The following is a 6,417-nucleotide window of genomic DNA, read 5'->3' on the forward strand; positions in this document are numbered from 1 at the left end:
AACGATAGCTCAGTTATCATCAACATTCAGCAGCTGGTTGCGATGGTTACTAGTATCGCCTTAGAAACGCTACTGATAAGCTGGTGACCACATGTGCTTCATGCAGAGAGAGAAGACATTTTGTGATTGGCCTTAGTTTTGATTGGTCAACACTCGGGGCTTGCTTATCAACTTGTTGAAAATCTGTACAACGTAATCGTTCCCCCAGATACAACATACAGGTAACTCGTTTTTCTTGTTACCCCTGGCAACAAACAGCCAATGTTATATAAATGTACGTTAAAATATACAGAAAACCTGATTGTCACTTTGATCTAGTTTCTTATTTCGTTGTTGAACTTCTACTGATAACAACTAAAAAATATGTCGACATCTGTTAAACGTGATATTCTGTAACTAACTCCTCTTTTGAATTACGTAATTAATCGTGAAGGAAAATGTTTCTAAAGCCTGTTTTATATCATGTTGTTCTATACGTTTTTCTCCCTGTCCTTTAAGGATGTAAAGCCTGTTTTATGTTGTGTTGTTCTATACGTTTTTTCTCCCTGTCCTTTAAGGATGTAAAGCCAGTTTTATATCATGTTGTTCTACACGTCTTTCTCCCTGTCCTTTAAGGATGTAAAGCCTGTTTTATGTTGTGTTGTTCTATACGTTTTTCTCCCTGTCCTTTAAGGATGTAAAGCCTGTTTTATGTCATGTTGTTCTATACGTTTTTTCTCTCTGTTCTCTAAGGATGTAAAGCCTGTTTTATGTTGTGTTGTTCTATACGTTTTTTCTCTCTGTCCTTTAAGGATGTAAAGCCAGTTTTATGTCGTGTTGTTCTATACGTTTTTTCTCCCTGTCCTTTAAGGATGTAAAGCCAGTTTTATGTCATGTTGTTCTATTCGTTTTTCTCCCTGTCCTTTAAGGATGTAAAGCCAGTTTTATGTCATGTTGTTCTATACGTTTTTTCTCCCTGTCCTTTAAGGATGTAAAGCCAGTTTTATGTCGTGTTGTTCTACGCGTTTCGTTCTGGTTGTTTAATGCTATCAGTACTGTGTCTTTTACTCTGTTTTCTCCCACGCCAACCAGTGTTATGAGTTTCAGAATGTATAATGTTATCTGAGTTAGACATTATATTAAACACACTGATAGGAAATTGATTAATTTCGTATATATGTATCGTGTGGGTTGTGGATTAATTATATGGGTTGTTCTGCTGTATATGTGGTCAGTTTGATAAACAAGTTGAAATATCAAAGACAATTATGACAGGAAAGAATATTAAAATCGTAAAACATTTATGTCTGTAATGTGTTAGATGAATCGTACGTTTTTACTTGTGTAGCTGTGCGCGAAATTCGAAACAAACCTCCTATTTGTAGACTGGACTTGTAGTTTTACCGACTTTATTATCATTCGAATGTTATAATGTGCCCCCACCTATATTTGAATATTCAGTAAAAATGGAACGTTCACTTTTTCCAGCTCTATAACATTAATAGATTTTCTTTTATTCCCAGAATATGAAAATTCCGTCGACTTCGGTTGTACAAGAGAAGCGGGTATCCTTGTTCCGCCGCCAGAGGTCCTACAAGGCCGCCACGACTTACAGAGAACTGGTGAAAAAGAAGGTACTGAAACGGGTTCATGGGAAACTACAAAGAATCCACGAGTATCGTCGGCTGAGGTCAATGGTTCCCAGTGTTGCTAAGAAGCCGCACGTGCCCAAGGTCAGTACCTCTTTTTGGAAATCTTGTAATCAGTTGAAAAAAGAACTTCCCTGATTATCAAAATAATAATTCAACTGATTGGTGAAAATTTAAATGATATGGCTAGAGAAATTTAAAGCGTTTGTTTCTTAAGTTTTTCAAAAAATATCCACTAAACATTGTCTTTGGAATTCTGCTGATTCTGACTTTTAATGCCACACTGTTAACCCATCATGTTAAGACTGAGGAAGATTCTTTTATTACAAGTTCTTGTGATATTTGTACTACATCAAAGACATGTTATTGATACCCAGTCTGCAAAATATAATGTCAAGAAATTAAAAACCTTGACAAAGAACTGATGTTCATTAAACATTGTTCCTTGTTCAGGTAACGATCATAGAAGAAGCAATCCGTTATATCGAACAACTACATAACGCTCTGCTGACGAGATTAAGGACACGAGGTCTACCCTCATGCCTTCAAGGTAAGCCTAATGATTTTACAAGGTTCGAGTTTGTGTCTCAGTCAGTAGTGGTTAGAATAACACGACATAAAGCAGGATTTACATCCTTAAAGTCAGTAGCGGTTAGAACAACTTCTAATTTTGTAATCTCGAGGTGTGGACTTGGTGTACTTAGATTTTCAAAAATCCTTTGATATGCGTCGCTCAGAAGATTGGCTAAGACAATTACATCATGGGTGTTGGGGAAAGGTTAGTCAATGTGGATTGTAATTTATAGGATGGTACCCGTTTTACTAGGGAAGTATCTCAAGGATCAGTGTTTGAGTTCTTTCCTTTTTAACATTTATGATATTTCTGGCTGTATTAAAGGTGTTAAATATTGTAGTATTTCTGGCTGTATTAAAGGTTTTAAATATTTTAGTATTTCTGGCTGTATTAAAGGTGTTAAATATTGTAGTATTTCTGGCTGTATTAAAGGTGTTAAATATTGTAGTATTTCTGGCTGTATTAAAGGTGTTACATATTGTAGTATTTCTGGCTGTATCAAAGGTGTTACATATTGTAGTATTTCTGGCTGTATTAAAGGTGTTAAATATTGTAGTATTTCTGGCTGTATTAAAGGTGTTAAATGTTGAAACCAACCTAACAGCATGTCTGTATAAAAAGAAAGCGATGGATAATTCCAGCCATCCATATAGTACTCTGTTTTTAGCAGTCAAGATAACAGTCTTTTAGGATAGATTTATGGACATAATGAACACTAGTTAGTTAGGCCTTACTTGGAATACTGTGTACATTTTGAACTTCTTATCGAAGAAACGATATTGAATTACTGGAAGAGGTTCAGAGGACAACAGCTACGATTATACCAGGGATGGAAAGGTTATCTTACAACAATAGGTTAAGATCTCGGAACCACGTTTGAGAAGAGTACCGGTGATCTTTGTTTGTTTGTTTGTTTTTGGATTTCGCGCAAAGCTACACGAGGGCTATCTGCGCTAGCCGTCCCTAATTTGGCAGTGTAAGACTAGAGGGAAGGCAGCTAGTCATCACCACCCACCGCCACTCTTGGGCTACTCTTTTACCAACGAATAGTGGGATTGACCGTCACATTATAACGCCCCCACGACAAAAAGGACGAGCATGTTTGGTGGGACGGGGATTCGAACCCGCGCCCCTCATATTGTGAGTCGAGCGCCCTAACCACTTGGCCATGCCGCGCACCTGTGATCTTAATGAGGTTTACAAGATTATGTAGGAGATCAGTATCATAAAGGCACTTGATATATCTGTGCTGTGTTCTGAAGACCACAAGCTAAAGATTTGAAAAAGACAGGCTAGGCTCCAGTTAAAACTGTTGTCTTTTGTAACCTAGTGAGTTATTGTCGGTAGCAGTGGAAGCCAGTACTTAACATAAGTTTAAGAGGGGAACTTATGGTGTTCTGAAAAATAAAGGGGGGGGTGGATAAATTTTTACTTTTAATAAGGGTGAGTGTGTAAGAACAGTCGTGAAAGACCAAATGGTATTTCACGTAGGTCGTAGGATATGTTTACTTTATTGGAAGAAAAGAAATTTTGACTGAAAATCTTGAATAAAGCACTGTTAGTTTGAATTAATGATAACTATTTAGAGAAAAAGAATGTGTCACGTTTTTACGTTCTGAGAAATAGACCCTTACTTCTGGATCACAGTGCAATAGTCTTACTCTTAGTTAAGCCTAAAAGTTTGTCGTTCCTTGCACTGTCCAAGTTAAGTCTAAAAGTTTGTACTGTCTCGTTTTGCAAACAGTCCAAGTTAAGCCTAAAAGTTTGTACTGTCTCGTTCCTTGCACTGTCCAAGTTAAGCCTAGAAGTTTGTAGTGTCTTGCTCCGCGAATCGGTTTCTTTCATTTATTCTCAGTTTGCTTGTTAGGTTTATGACTTTTCCTTATTACATCGTATATGATCTCCTTTTTGATTGGATCTTCACCGTTTCAGAACACGCGACCAAAGATCAATTTATACAACTCCTAACAGCTGTTTACTCGAGCCTCAAAAGTGATTCAACTTGTAAAGACAATATATTTCGTTATTCCCGTGGGAAAGTCCTCCCTCGGTAGCAACAGTTCTATTGACTGTAATGCAGCACAATAGCTTCCCGCAACCTATTCCCTCACACAGAGAGGCAGTTTGATTAATTTCACGGTGTTTTTTCTGACTTGTTCTCCCTACAACATTGATAGCCTGTGAAACTAAACAGCTGATACAGCACATGGCCGAATCTTTGCCATTAATAGCAATTTCTCTTTCAACATTTATGTTGTTCACGCGCCTTGTACGTGGGAAGTGACGTACGACACGTGTTTGACTGTTACGAAAGAGACTAGTAAAATCTTAATAGTTTTATAAATAGCATTTGGTTATCCGATCAATAACAACTATTCGTGTTTTCTTCTTCAAATTATGAGTGAAGAAATTCCGAAATTAAAAATTGTTTTCGAACATTTAAGTTACAATAAAGTATTTCTACATTTTCTAGAAATTTTTGTATATTCCCATATTTTATTGTTTTAATTTCAGGCATGGACATTGACATTCATAGCTTTGGTCATTCTCAAATTCAAGACCTCGTGCGCCATCTGATGGTGAATTCTAACACTTCTTCTTCTACTGGAGTACCTGTAAGTTTGTCAAGAAATGCTTGCGAGAAAACAAGACCTATTCCATCATATCTTCTACGGAAGGGGAAGAAAATGGAATTGTCTGAGCAGTAGTAGTAGTCGTTTGGTAAGTGTTTATTTCATCTGTAATTAAACGTTAAACAATTTTATTAATTAAGGCAGTAAGTAAGTGTCATTAAAGCAGCTTGTTTTAAATAACTTTCTTGTAACAGTTTTAGTTAACGCAGTGAGTCTCAGTAAAGGAGCTTGTTTTAAATAACAACTTTCTTGTAACAGTTTTAATAAAGGCAGTAAGTGAGTATCAGTAAAGGAGCTTGTTTTAAATATCAGCTTTCTTGTAACAGTTTTAATAAAGGCAGTAAATGAGTCTCAGTAAAGGAGCTTGTTTTAAATGCCAGCTTTCTTGTAACAGTTTTAATAAAGGCAGTAAATGAGTCTCAGTAAAGGAACTTGTTTTAAATATCAGCTTTCTTGTAACAGTTTTAATAAAGGCAGTAAGTGAGTCTCAGTAAAGGAACTTGTTTTAAATATCAGCCTTCTTGTAACAGTTTTAATTAAAGGCAGTAAATGAGTCTCAGTAAAGGAGCTTGTTTTAAATGCCAGCTTTCTTGTAACAGTTTTAATAAAGGCAGTAAATGAGTCTCAGTAAAGGAGCTTGTTTTAAATATCAGCTTTCTTGTAACAGATTTAATAAAGGCAGTAAGTGAACTTCAGTAATCCGCTTGTTTTAAATAACAACTTTCTCGTCATACATGATCAGACTTGGTTTACTCGAGTGCGAAGACTTAATGGTTTATGTCATTTGTCTGTATAGTAACTTTATATTTTTGCTTGTTGAATAACTTAAGGATGCGTGAATGCGACATCTAGCGGTTTGGAGGTAAATACTTCAAGCTAACCGTACAAATGGAAAAAATAATCTTTAGAAAGTTTCTAAATCTTATTAAATATGTTTCATAAAGTCATTATGATATCCATTTTGTGACTTTGAGTATTGAGAAAAGAATGTTACCACCTTGTTTTCAGGTTTTTCGTGAGGTGTCAGAGTTCACGGATCTGCCTTAATTCTCTCATCCTTCTACATAAACCCGTAAAGTAAATCAAGGTAAGCCCATTACCGATAGAAGATTAATGTTCACCAACATAATGTAGAGGGCGTATGTGTCCTGCGCCATGTTTGTTGATAGATGTAGATATTTAGAATACTACAGCTAGAAGTACTTTGTGTTTGATTTTTACCTCTTTCTAACACTTTAGTTTATGAAGAATTGGAGTTTATACAAAGTTAATTTGTCTTCTTGTTTTCACTTTCTAGTGGCTGTGCACTGTTTCTCGCTGTTGCTTAATATTTGGACTGATGACTTTGACACTAGTGCTGTTCAGGGCTTTCAAGGATACTATGGGCTTACGTGTAAAGGGAAGTACCCTGAAACAAGTGGACACTAGTGCTACTCCGGTCTAACTATGGGCTTACGTGTAAAGGGAAGCACCCTGAAACAAGTGAACACTAGTGCTACTCCGGTCTTACTATGGGCTTACGTGTAAAGGGAAGCACCCTGAACAAGTGGACACTAGTGCTGTTCAGGTCTTTCAAGGATAT

General features: G+C 36.5%; 1 long non-coding RNA gene across 2 annotated transcripts; it reads left to right on the forward strand.

Annotated features, from left to right (window-relative positions):
• Positions 1 to 6,411, forward strand: LOC106473064. Of its 2 annotated transcripts, none has more exons than XR_002613584.1 (6): positions 1 to 221; positions 1,485 to 1,712; positions 2,082 to 2,178; positions 4,717 to 4,923; positions 5,844 to 5,922; positions 6,133 to 6,411. It is a non-coding gene; the product is annotated as an uncharacterized LOC106473064 (long non-coding RNA). The 2 variants fall into 2 exon arrangements; XR_002613583.1 differs by having other exon boundaries at positions 1,503 to 1,712.
• Positions 6,412 to 6,417: the final 6 nt, after the last annotated feature.

This window comes from Limulus polyphemus, unplaced genomic scaffold (assembly GCF_000517525.1).
Source record: "Limulus polyphemus unplaced genomic scaffold, Limulus_polyphemus-2.1.2 Scaffold5855, whole genome shotgun sequence".
In the NCBI taxonomy this organism is placed as follows: Eukaryota; Metazoa; Arthropoda; class Merostomata; order Xiphosura; family Limulidae; genus Limulus; species Limulus polyphemus.